Source organism: Balaenoptera ricei, chromosome 15 (assembly GCF_028023285.1).
Source record: "Balaenoptera ricei isolate mBalRic1 chromosome 15, mBalRic1.hap2, whole genome shotgun sequence".
In the NCBI taxonomy this organism is placed as follows: domain Eukaryota; kingdom Metazoa; phylum Chordata; class Mammalia; order Artiodactyla; family Balaenopteridae; genus Balaenoptera; species Balaenoptera ricei.
This window is the reverse complement of record NC_082653.1, coordinates 21,433,413-21,447,331: the sequence shown is the minus strand read 5'-3', so window position 1 is coordinate 21,447,331 and position 13,919 is coordinate 21,433,413. Positions and strand designations below refer to the sequence as shown.

General features: G+C 41.4%; 1 protein-coding gene across 4 annotated transcripts in view; it reads left to right on the top strand.

Annotated features, from left to right (window-relative positions):
* Window positions 1–1,999: 1,999 nt before the first annotated feature.
* Window positions 2,000–13,919, top strand: part of RALGAPB (Ral GTPase activating protein non-catalytic subunit beta) — a 106,713-nt gene continuing 94,793 nt past the window's right edge. For all 4 annotated transcript variants that reach the window (XM_059896342.1, XM_059896341.1, XM_059896340.1 and 1 more), the window contains exon 1: window positions 2,000–2,224. The gene's annotated coding sequence lies outside the window, so the exon portion shown is untranslated. The remainder of the gene's footprint in view (window positions 2,225–13,919) is intronic.

The window sequence follows — 13,919 nt, the reverse complement described above, 5'->3', positions numbered from 1 at the left end:
ACTACTGAAGCCCAAGCGCCTAGAGCCCGTGCTCCGCGACAAAAAAAGCCACCGCAATGAGAAGCCTGAGCACCGCAACAAAGAGTAGCCCCCGCTCTCTGCAACTAGAGAAAGCCTGCGCACAGCAACGAAGACCCAATGCAGCCAAAAATAAATAAATTAAATAAATAAAAATTTAAAAAATTAATGGAAATATATATTTTTTTCATTTATCAGCTTTTCACTTAGAGGCAGGATTTTCAGCAATGAATTAAAGTCATCAGGTGGGAGATAGATGTACTTTCATCATCTCCCTAAAAGCTTTGACAGCCTCCCAGTCCTGTGTCTGTCATTTTTCCAGTTCCCACCACCCATTGCTCTTCTAAGCCATCACCTCCATTATCAGCTCCTTACCTGTCTGATATATTACAGATGTTCCATATTTATTACGTTAGGAATGAGTCTGGTTGAAAGTAACAGGTAACTTGACAAACTGTCGTCTAAAAAATATTTTTTCCCCCTCATAAAACAGGAAGGCAGTCCAGGGTTTGCGCAGCTACTTGAGTATGTCCTAAAGTACCAGGCTTCTTTTGTCCTTTTATTTCATCTTCCTTAGCACAATCCTCCTCATGGTCTCAAGGTGATTGCTGCACCTCCTGGTGTTGTGCCTTAGTTCCAAGCCTGAAGTAGGGGAAGGGTGAAGGTCACAAACTTCTCCAAAGAGTTCCTTTTTATTCTGGAAGGGAAGCTGTCCCTTGGGACTGCTGCCTACATCTTATTGGCCAGGACTTTGTCTTATTGCCACTTCTAGCTGCAAGGGAAGTTGGGAACTGTGTGCTTTGCTTTCCAGCCTCTGTAGTTTGGAAAGGCAAGGGATAAGTGGTTGGAATAAATATTGAGAGCCTTTTACATGTGCCACACTGCGTTTAATTGAAATGTATTGCTTCGATCCACAAAGTATCCTGGATATAGCCTGTTCTTGTCCTGGAACATTCTTCCTTTTCCTTTTCTCTCCTCTAGTTACTTTCCTGGGTATGTATGTATGTGTGTGGGAGGAGACAAAATATTGAGGAAACACTTTTTTTTTTTTTCCGTGAGGATACCAGTTCCCTTGTCTCTCCTTCCTCCATGGTCTCTTCTAACTGAGGGTAAGGAGGACGAGTCAGCATCTTCTTTGCTCCATTCTGCTCTTTTCACACACCGTGACTTCAGCACTTCTACCCTGATCCCTTCCTCTCTGACTAGCAAGGAGAGTCTCAAGGCCAGGTTCTCCCTCCTCTTCTTTCTCAGGCCAAGTTTCCTCCTTTACACTCCCAAGGGACTTGAGCTGTATCTCTCTAATGGTATTTATCATTTTCTTCGTTGAAGCTGAAACCAAATGATTGGAAGTGGTACTGTTTACGAAATGTGTGGTGCATTGTAGGTGCTCAAACCGGTAGCTCTTGCTATTATTACTACCATTAATAATGTCTTATCGCCTATATCAGACTCAGCTCCTTAATGACAGGCTCTGAATCTGATGTCCGATTCATCTTTGTGACACACATCTGGCCTGGAATTGAACATTGCTCATAATGCTATCAATATAACGGGGGGGGGGCGGGTAAAGGACAACATTTCAAAGGAAGGGTGCTGTAATGGTGTGAGAAATTCCTAGAACCTGAGTGGGAGCCAGAATCTTGCGGAGAAGACCCTTACTCCGTCCGTATCAAAAACACGCAGAATCCCAACTATTTCGTAGGGAAGCATGTGGACCGCCTCCACGCCTGTATTGCGATGAGGTAGGAGCGTCTGTCACCTTATCCCTCCTGCTCCTCCGGAAAGGGAGGCGGGACTATACCCCGCGCGCGGCGATCTGGGATAGCTGCGCACGCGCAGCTTCCGGCTCCGTGTCTGGGGAATTATTTGACGCCGCCGCTTCGGCCCCCACACAAGTCTCTGATCAGGCGCGCCGCGCACGCGCAGTGATCCACTAGGCTCGGGGAGTTATTTGACGCTGCCGCCCCTGGCAGTCGGAAGTTGCCTGAGCAGAGCCCAGCCGGCCGGCCCGAGTGGCCTTCGTCGACCCGGGCGCCCTGGGAGAGTCGCTGACGGGTGGACGGAGCGACCGCCTGAGGACAGCCGGCCGGGGCAGCGAAAGCGCCGGGCCTATGGCGCGGGTGGCGTGAGGCGGAAGGCCGAGTGCGGCCGGCGGCGGCGGCGGCGGCGCCCGCCCCAGCAATGCGGGCCCCGCCCGTTGCCTCAGGTAACCGGGCGGCCCTCCCCGTCGCGACCGGACCCTCCCTTCTCCTCCCCTCCGGGTGGTCTAGGGATGGCTAAGCCTTGTTTCTCGGCCCCGGTGGCTCCAAGGGCCCTTCGGAAGCGCATCTCATTTTGGGGGGGACCCACGGGGTCCGGGGGAGCTTGGCCGTGGAGTCGGCGGCTTCTGTCGGGTCTTTTCAAACCCGGGGTGGCCCTTGAGAGCTGCCCCGGCCGGGCGAAGCTCTTTCCTGGCAGCCTGGGGGAGGGGGCGGGTCTGGAGCCGAGCTAGACAACTCTGGCGAAGAATCTGGTCCAGCAGCAGGGTTGGTCGAGTGGCTGTCTCCCGGTGGGGACGATGCTGCCCATTGCACGGTGACTGTCGGATGAGGAAGAGTTAATAATGAGAATAAACAGCTAGCCCTTGTTAAGCGCTTACTGTACGCCGGCCATTGTGCCAGACCATTACGTTCACCCCATCTAACTTCACAGCAACCCGGTAAGGGAGAATGATTATCCCCATCTTACTGACGAGGCAACTGAGGCCCTGAATGGTTAGGTGACTTCCTTGCCCAAGGTCACGGAGCTGGTAAATTTGACTCGAGATTCAAGTTCTTAACAATTAGGTCAGTGGCTCTCCAACTTCGCTGCACGTAGAAATCACCTGGGGCAGCTTTTAAAGATTCCTGATGCCCAGGTAGCAGAGCCAGGCCAATTAAATCACCGTATTTGGGAGTGGGGTCGGTGGGGGAAGCCAGACAGCAGTATTTCTTAAAGATCCCCACATGAATTCAGTGTGCAGCAAAGTTTGGGAACTGCTACCGTAGATAATTCTGCATCTCAGTAAAACGTTTCGGTGTTTCTCCAGTTTAAGTGTGTAAGAGACTTTTCTGGGAGTTTGTTTAAAATGCAGTTTCCACCCGCAGAGATCTTTTCATTAGGCCCACGGACTACTACACCTTGTGAAAGCCTGTTGGGGGTGGGAAGTAACTTTCTCTGCAGGATTTGTGAGTCAGCTGGACCTTTTAAAGTGCGTGCATCTCATACAAAACTGTTAGTTTGCAATTTTCCTGGATACACAGTACTCGTGGTTACAGCATCTCTGATCTCTGGGTCTTGTTTGAATATGCTGTTCTCTGCCTAGTCTGTCCTCTGTGCTTTCTCCCTGCTCCACCCAGACACACACACTTCTGCTGTTTCTTACACACATGCACGTAGTCTTTTCTTCCCATCTCTGGCTGCGTAACTCCCAGCATTCAAGAAGCCACTGTGACCCTCACACCTCTCACTCCCAACCACCTTGGGTCTTTCCTGTTTGCTCTTTAGCATCATCATAATGGAATTTACCAGTGATTTTTCTGTGTTGTATTTATGTCTGTTTTATTAGATTGTGAGCGACTTGAACCATGTTTCCTCATCTCTGTATTCCTCCCAGTTCTTTGACATACAGACTCACAAAAGTTTTACTGAATGGAATGTTTGTGTCCCTTTTATGTCACAGACTGCATGCTGCAAACCGATTCTTCTCTATTTCCAGTTTTGCAAAAGGTGTTTGGTAGTTCTTGCTCTACAGAGTTTTGTTCTTTTTGCTTGAAAATACTCTAGTTAGGTCTGTTAACTTTTCCATCCAGCAGTTAAATAAACACATTGAGTTCTTACAACTGGTGAGACACTAGGGAAGACTAACTATGTGCTGTCAACATTGGTTGATTTTTTTTTTTTTTTTTTTTTTTTTTATTTTTGGCTGCGTTGGGTCTTTGTTTCTGTACGTGGGCTTTCTCTAGTTGCGGCAAGCGGAGGCCACTCTTCATCGCGGTGCGCGGGCCTCTCACTATCGCGGCCTCTCTTGTTGTGGAGCACAAGCTCCAGACGCGCAGGCTCAGTAGTTGTGGCTCACGGGCCCAGTTGCTCCGTGGCATGTGGGATCCTCCCAGACCAGGGCTCGAACCCGTGTCCCCTGCATTGGCAGGCAGATTCTCAACCACTGCGCCACCAGGGAAGCCGGTTGATTTTTAATATCTAGTTTTATCACAGTCAGATACAATCAGTTCTGTAGTGGAAACCCTTTTATTGCCCTTAGGCCTTTGCGTGTGTTCCCTACTAAACACTATGCTGTCCAAACTAGTGTTTAGTTGTCATCCACTAAATGTTGTTACCTTTCTGGTACTTGGTAAATACTAGTAGATGGAAATGCTGTTGGTAGTAGTTCATCCTGTTACCAGGAGAGATGACTTAAGAAGTACTTAGATTAAAACCTTGATGTCAGAGGAGTTGACAAACTTAGTATATATTTATTACAGAATGCCTGAACTGCTGTTGCCCAGCATATTTACAAATTATAAAGGAAGGCAGCCCGGTAATTCAGATTATATTTGTTCTTGGCTGGTCTTAAAACCATGTAAGGTTTATAAAAGTGAGTGAGTGAGTATGTGTGTGAAGGTCATTATGAAGAGGTTTTTGGACAATAAAGTTTTTTATAGTAGTTAAATATGGTAAAGTATGTGGACTGAATAAGAAACACATTTCACGTAATGACATTCTTTACATCATACAGATTGTTATAGAAAGAGTTTTCTTCGTTCTGTTTTGTACTGCTTACTCAAATTTTAGGCTAAGGCTAATGTAGAAACTGATGGGATAATTTATGTTAAATTCAGATACTCAAGAAACTTGCCCTTGTTTCTCGGATCAGATATGGGCAGAGTATCCAGTTCTGGCCTCAGCACATGGAAGAAACTCAATCTTCAAGCCTGAGGTTTAAGTCTCTAGTTTGATCCCCCAGAAAAGGTGAAAAACTACACATGCTCAGTTAAAGACCAAAAATGACTCTAATCATGATAGCCTGAGACCTAGAAATGGATTCTTTTTAATTTGAGGTACCCATCAGTGTTAGCAGATGTGTTCCCTGACATGTGTAAAGGCCTTTTCGATAGAATACATGATTTTCTTTGGTGCAAGACGATTAAACGTTTTAGAATTAAGGTACATGGAGTTTAAGTTTTAGATGCAGAAAATAGGTAACTTGCCCAAGACTACTTGGTTGGCTGTAGCACATCTAAGACTAGAATGCAGGTCTCCTTCCTCTGGACTCAGTATCCCCTTCCACCCTCATGCCCCTCATGTGAGAGGATGTCTTGTTTCTTGTTGTTGTTGTTGTTGTGTGTGTGTGTGTGTGTGTGTGTGTGTGTGTGTGTGTGTTGGGGATGGGGGAAGTGGACAGAGTAGTCTGCTACGTTTGAGATATTAAGTTAGATATGTAACGAGTGCTTGTAGTATGACATGTACTTTGCTATATAAACTAGGGATACTAAGATAAATAAGACACAGCCCCTTTCCTTCAGGAATCTATAGTCTAGTCAGGGTTGTAGTAAAAGTAAAAGTATAGTATCTAAGGCAGCTCTTGTCAAATAGAAATTTCTGCAGTGATGGAACTGTTCTATATCTGCACTGTCCAGTATGGTAGCAGTTAACCACATGTGACATTGAGGACTTGAAATGTGACTAGTTTACCTAAGGAACTGAATTTATAATTTAATTTAAATTTAAGTAATATGTGGTTATGGCTGCTGTGTTAGAGCAAGTCTGGGGCATAAAAGATGAGAACTGTGGTGGGGGTGGGAGCAGGCAGGGTATCCATACTTTTTTGGACAGACTAGCAAAAACTACCTGTTCTCACTTTTGGGGAGGAATGCAGGCAGAACCTGTCTCCCTTTCTTGTAATTCAGGTGTTTGATAGGATCCTTAACAGAATCTGGTGCACAGGTGAATACATTCCTTTTTGGCCAAGCTTGATTGATATTTTCCTTGGGGGTCAATAGGACTACAACAGAAATATGAAATATGTTCCTTTTGCCTTTATTAGTTGTAAAGGTTATATGGATGACCTTGAATGCACTTATGCACCTTAAAATCCAGCATTTATTTACTCAGTTCATTTATTCAGTGTTTTGGCACCCTGTACCCTATTTTTCCTAAGAGAAACAAGGCATGCCTGATAGTGTGTACCTTGCATTTGTACAGCTCAAAGTATGTTGACTTACGTTGTTTTATTTGATCCTTTTCCCAAGTCACTTTAGCTAGGTACTGCAGGTATTCTCCCTGTTTTACAGGTGAGGAAACTATGACAAAGAAATGCCAAGTGACTTGTCCAAGGTCATATGGTGAGGTACGGAGTCAGAACAAAAGAAGGAGCATTGGACTTCGAGGCAAGAGGTGGAGTTTCTTGTCCCAGCTCTACTGTTACTTGATGTGACCCTGAGCAAGTTGTAGAGGCTAGTGACATCTGTCTTGCTTAAATTTCTAGGCTTGTTATTGAACTGAAATGAAGTAACATGTGAAAGCTCTTTGAAAATGATCAATTATGCGAAGGTACATTGTTATCAAGCAAGATCTGCAATAGTTTTTCTGTTGTAGGATGCCACCTTTGTAACTCATCACGTCAGTTACCATGTTGAATACTGCTGTAACATGGATTTATTTATCATGGATTTCTCTTGTCTTCTTCACTATGAAACTTTCTCTTGGGCAGTCATTGTGTCCTATTCATACCTGCCTCCCTACATGTTAGGACAATACCTGACACATAGCAGGTGTTTAATAAATGTTTGTTTAATGAAATGACTGATGTACAAATTTACAAAGTTAAAAAAAAACTGTTCTCTGTAATTAGATTTGAAGCTCCTTGGGAGCAAGGATGATGTTTATTCATTATTATAGTCCCTGTGTTTGGTGTATAGAAGGCATGTAATAAATATTGGCTGAGTTAATTGATGTAATTAATGCCAAGCTGTGGTCTTAGTGTGTCTACCACTGTATTGATCATTTTGGTAGTTTGTCAATTAGACCAAACCTTCATGTTACTTTGTGGTAGTACCTACAAGTCATAAACTGTTACCCAGCACACAGTGACCTGATAGCAGAAACATACAGAGATTACCTAGAAAATGGATACATGCAGAGTTGGGAAGGAGATTAAGTGATCTGCAGGGTAGCACTGTCATCTTTGCTTCCCTCCTATCACTTCTGAAGTTTGAAAGTGGAGACTTCTCTGCTCGCAGCTCAAGTTGATAGCCAACAGAGCCTAGCTGGGAAGGAGACTCATATGATCCTAACACAGCAGTCAAAGCCCTCAACCGTCTGACTTCAGTATCTCACCACAGTGCCCAACCCTCCCTGCAATGTTCCCATCCTTCCTGCCCTCCCCTTCCTCAGTATATTAGAGACACTGGAGTCTGCTTTCCTGCTGTCCCTTCAGCCTGTCTTAGATACTTCAGTCAAATTTCCTTAATAGGAATTCAGTTCCTGTTGTATTATTCCTATGATAAAGTTAAACTTTCTCTCATTCTCTGCCCTCAGTTTTTACTAAGTTAATTTCAAATCTCCAATCTGAGGATTCATAGTATTCTTCCTCCATAAGAGCTATCGTTTGTTGATTGCTTACTATGGACTAGATAGGACATGTTCCAAACATCTTACATGTCTTGATTCTCTAATCACAACTCCAAAGTAGGCTGTTATCCTACTGTTATCTCCATTTAACAGATGAGGATGCTCAGGCACAGAGGTAGAGCAACTTCTGCAGGATTTTCCAACTTGTAGGTGGTGGAACTGGGATTTGAATCTAAGAAGTCTAGTTCCAGAGTCCTGGCTCTTAACCAGTCTCCTATTTGTTTCCATGCTTCTCATCTCTGTGTTTAATGGCTACATTATAGTATATAGAGTTAATATGCCCTAATTGCGAAGGTATTCCATTATTGATGGACAGTTAAATTCTGATCACTTCCCCATCTTATGTGCAATACTACAGTGAATGAATGCCTTGTGCATTTTTCTATTGAGTTGTTTATCAGGATAAATTAAGTGGTATTACTGGGTCAAAGCACCTGATATTACTATGTCTCCCACTATGTATTGGCAAAACATTCGTGCTATCCTTGGGTGAATGGTTAGAAAAATGGCATTAGCCTGAGGTGCCTTACAAGTGTGTCAATTTATCGGCAGGATAGAGCTACAAACAATTCCATGGCAAGTGAACTAGGCAGTCAGGGCCCAGCAGGGTTTTGCCATGGTGCTATCCTGAAAGGTTGATGCACATACGAACATCTTTGCCCAGGAGGACCTAGGCTGTGAATCAATTCTGGTTCTTGAAACTACAGATGTTCTCTGAGATCTCTGGGTTGCTTTGGACAGCCTGAGCTGCAACAGCAAGAGGAGGTTCTTATTTGTGTGTTTAAGACTAGGCTGGCCACTGACAAAACTGGACCCAACAGGACTTACCCTGCCAAATCTGTGACATTACACTCTGCCCTCATCTTTTTTTTTTTTTTTTTTCCTAACAGCAACAAACATGAAACAAAATGAAGTTATAGGACTTCCATAGTTGGGTTATAAGCCCAGACCCTGGAGCAGAGGTGGGATAGGGTGACTTTCAGGGCAGCAATGGCTCATTCATAGTGTATGCCTCCCTACCTTCCCTCCACAAGAATCATGCTAATTCAGTTACCAAAACTAGCATATGCCTTTATCTTTGATCAGAGGTGTAAGTTGACCCATAGATGAGTTCTTCTTAGCTTACATCCTGTTTTGTTTTTTTTTTTAAACTTGAATTAGTTGCCAACATTTAAAGAGTGGACTTCACAGAGATGTCCAGATTTTCTGTGTCTCTTGAAAAACTGGATTATCAGGCAACACTGGGTCTACATTCCTTCAAGGTAATAGTTGGCTAGGGCTGAGTAGTGATTGTGTCCTTTAAAGAGAACCTTAATTCTCTAATTTGCCCCAATGTGCACCCTACCCACTTCACCCCATGTTTGGTTTCCTAGACTGGAGGTTTTCATCCTTCCCAGACCTAATGACCGCTTCACTATCCTGAAATTAACAGATAATATATAACCTACCAACACATAGAATTTTAAAAAAATCTTTGAAACTAACAATAACAAATGAAAACCATAAATTACTATCCTTCTAATAAAGTTGGTATTTCGGTAAAAATGCTCAGGTAGAGCTATACTAGAGGACATAACAAAGTGGTCAGATGCTTGTGTCTACTTATAACTTGAGAAGTAAGACAGTAATATGGCACTTTATATTTGACATTTTGAAATAAGGGCTAAGTAAGTAGCATGTAGTTCTTGTGATTGTGTTCCTGACAGCAGTGTGTGGTATTAGCAACTCAGACACCACAAAAGGTATGGCCTTAGGTGATGTGATTGTTCTGAAATGGTGAACAATTCTTGGTATGGTTAAGGTTCCAAACATAAAAAAGTTGAATCTTTCCTCGGTTTGCATGGTTAATTGTGTTACTGGAAAATTAAGTGTATATTAAAATAGCACAAAATATTTTGTATTTATGAGTAAAATGAAGTTAGATTTTTAGCCTTAGACAATTAAGAACAGAATGATTTTCTGGCAGACATTAGAAAGTCAGGTGAAATGTAGCAAAATTATTCATTGTGCAGGACTGTCACCTGTGTTACAGGATGTCTAGATATCCTGGATCTGCCCATAAATACCATAAATACCAGTAACATGCCCCAATCGTTGCGTTAACCAAAAGTGCACTTAATATTTCCAAAATACCCTGGGGGGGGTAGTCTTTTTTTTTTTTTTTTTTTTAATTGAAAATCATTGCCCTAAACTCTTGAGTGTGTCCTGTTGGCCTTACCTCCTAAATCAGAGTGAGTTTTTATCACTCATTTTGCTAGTTTAATATTTACAAAATGATGCCTTAGTTACTTTACTTTGTGTTTCTTTGATTTTTTTTTTTATGTTTGTTTCCAATGTTTATTTTCTCTTCATTGTTTAATTTGCCTGTGCAGTTGGCCCTTTCTGTTGGTGGGTTCTGCATTTGCAGATTCAATCAACCATGAATCAAAGACACTTGGGGAAAAAAAATCCAGAAAGTTCCAAAAAGAAAAACCTGAATTTGCTCTATGTAGGCAGCTATTTACACGGCATTTGTATTGTACTTACAACTATTTACATAGCATTTACATTGTATTAGGTATTATAAGTAATCTAGAGATGATTTACAATATATGGGAGGATGTGCATAGGTTATATGCCACATACTTTTATATAAGGGACTTGAGCATCTGTGATTTTGGTATTGTCGGAGGGTCCTCGAACCAGTCCCCCATGGATACCAAGGGACAACTGTAATTATAAGGTACATCTTTGTCTTATTATTTTTTGTCTTTTATGCATTTTGTTGAAATTTAGCAGCTGTGTTTTTCTATTACATGCGTTAAATATTTTAGTTCAACTTTTTCTCTCTCTCGGTCTTAGTTGCAGTACGTGGGATCTTTAGTTAGGGCACGTGGGGTCTTTAGTTGCGGCATGCGGACTTCTTAGTTGCGGCATGCATGCAGGATCTGATTCCTGGACCAGGGTTTGAAACCAGGCCCCCTGCACTGGGAGCGCAGAGTCTTACCCACTGGGCCACCAGGGAAGTCCCTACCTTACATGTTTCTTAAAGCATTTATTTCATTTTCTTCCATGTAATCATTTAAACATTAATAGATTTGGAGAATTTAAATTTCTTACATTTAAAAACTTTTTTAAAATTTTAAGAAGAATTTAAGAGCTATTAATCCTGTTTTGATTGGTCTTTCATAGTGTTTTTTCAAGAAAGATACTCCTGTCTTTACTTCGGAATTGGGAAGGGTGGTAGCTGTTTCTTAAAAATGCAAATTCCCAGGCCCTAACCCAAACCTACAGAATTGAGCTTTTTAGGGATGGAGTTTTGAAATCTACATTTTAAACCAGAGGGGGCCCCCCCCCCTCAATGATTCTTATGTATACAGTGGAGTTTGAGAGCTAGCTTGTCTTTTTTTTTTTTTTCTTAAAACATTTTTTTCCCTCTAACAATGTATTATCCGAAATGGCCGCTAAATATTATTTAAATATTCCTTGAATATTTGAAAACCATCCAACTACTTTTTTTATACTAATAAATAGCTTAAAGCAAATGGACATTTTCAATTTTTATATGTATACAACATGCAAAATTTTGGACTTCCTTCAGTGGCATAAAGGGAACATCTTCTAACATCTTCCTTTTTCCCATTGATAAACCTTGGCATTCTGAAACATTCAGTATTCACTGTGTGCCAAGGACTTCTCAAAGATTCAGGAAGTGAGGTTTCCCCTCAAAAAAGGTTGACACACTTGTGGTGAAGATATCTTTACAAAGCTAATGAATAACCAAACGTGAAGCTTAATATGAATAGCCTGTAGGCACTCAGAGCTGGTGAAGAGGGGTGATGGGAGGAGTCAAAAAAAGTTTTACCAAAGAGGACATTTGAGCTGTGCTATGAAGTGTGAAGACTTCGTAAGGTGGATAGAGGTGGGGAACAGCATGAGCAGTAATATAGGGTATGAACAAACTTGTTGGTTTTGAGCAATCATCAGTAGTACTTTGGGTCATAGCTTGGAGGATGGGGTGGGAAAGTGGCCGTAGAAAATAAAACTGGGAATGTGGATAAGCAATTTTAATTAGAATTTTAGCAAGGTTTTTTTCTTTAATTGGATAAAATCATCTTAAATTTTATATAAAAGAGTACATGCCTGAGAATAACTGATAAAGTTTTGAAAAAGAGTAGTCAAAGTAAAGGGGGCTTCCTTTTCAGATGTTAAAACATTCTGTAAAGCCACTGAATTTAAATCATTATGGCTGGACTTCCCTGGTGGCGTAGTGGTTAAGAATCTGCCAATGCAGGGGACGTGGGTTCTAGCCCAGGTCCGGGAAGATCCCACATGCTGCAGAGCAACCAAGCCCGTGTGCCACAACTACTGAGGCTGCACCCTACAGCCCACGAGCCACAACTACTGAGCCTGCGTGCCACAACTACTGAAGCCCGTGCGCCTAGATCCCGTGCTCTGCAACAAGAGAAGCCACCGCAATGAGAAGCCCGTGCACCGTAACGAAGAGTAGTCCCCGCTCGACACAACTAGAGAAAGCCCACACGCAGCAACAAAGACCCAATGCAGCCAAAAATAAAAATAAATTAATTAATTTTTAAAAATCGTTATGGCATTAGTATAGGAATAGACAAATAGTTGAACTGAACAGATTTGTAAATAGATTCCTATATAAATGAGAGTTTAATATATGACAAAATTGGTATTTCAGGTCAGTGGGAAAGGACGTGCTTTTATTTTTTTGTTTTTTGGCTGCACTGGGTCTTCGTTGCTGTGCATGGGCTTTCTCTAGTTGCGGCGAGTGGGATCTACTCTTCATTGAGGTGCGCGGGTTTCTCATTGCGGTGGCTTCTCTTGTTGTGGAACACGGGCTCTAGGTGCATGGGCTTCAGTAGTTGCAGCATGCGGGCTCAGTAGTTGCAGTGCATGGGCTTAGTTGCAAGGATGTGTTTTTAATAGATGATGTTGACACAACTTACTATACATCTCTAAGAAAATAAAATTGGATCTTTCCTATACCACTTGTAGAAGTAAATTCCAGATGATATAAAACTTAAATGTGAAGAATTAATTATCTTGCATGGAAATCTAGTAACTACATTATACACTCTAGGGTTATGTCTTTAAACTTCTGGACCTAGACGCATAGTAAATATTTTATGTATTTTACATTATGACCCACAACATATGCATATATAAAAAATGAAACAAGTCTCAGAACATTGCTTACCTTTACTGTGTGTGGTGCCTTTATTGTATATTCTGTTCCATGTAATTAAAAAGTATTATCTATTTCATTTATTTTATGACCCACAGTTTGAAAAACACTGATACAGGGGATAGGAGGGAGAAATCACCTAAGCCAGACTCAAAACTAGAAGTTATAAAATAAAAAAAAATATTTGGCTAGAGTAATGAAATTTCACTTCATACCTACCAAATTGGCAAATAAATAAATATGTAAATAAATCTGATTCTTGGCAAAAGATTGGGAGTGAGAGGAGGGAAGGGCTCTCATCCATTCCTGATGTAAATGGGAGTTGTTACAGCTTTTTGGGACTCTATCTGGCAAGACCTATTAACATTAAAAATACATATATACTCCTTGATCCAATGGTTTCACTCTTGGAAACTTGTTCCATAGAAATTAAAAGGCCACTACTAAAGGATATATAAACAAGCATATTTATTGCATCATTATTTCCTGGTGACAAAATATGGGAAATGAAGTAAATGTAAATCATTGGGAGACTGAATAAATTGTATCATATCATGGAATATTACACAGCCATTAAAAAGAATCTTATTGGAAGGATATTCATAAGGTACTGGTGAGTGGAAAAAAGATGTAGAAGAGTATATAGTCCCTAGCTATGTGTGTATATAAATTATTTTAATATGATTGAGTTAGGGTGGAGCAAAATACACAAGGAAGTGTTAGGTTGGTTAAATGGATTATCTATTCAGGGAAGTGAGTTATTTGGATAGGGAATGAAGACAAATATAAAGGGTAAAAAATCACACTAAAAACAAAAAACCTTGTAGTATAATGTTCTTGTGCATTTATTGAAGAGATTATAGTGTGTGTATATATATTATACTATATACTATATGTATATGTGTGTGAGTGTGCATTTATATATATGTTTATTAAAAAAAGGTGAGAAAAAATGTTGTGTGGGTATAAGTTATCCTCTGATGAGAATGGCAACCTATCAGAGTCTCCCCTTTTTACCCTTCCATTTTTTAAAAAATTCTTATTAGTCATCAGTTTTATA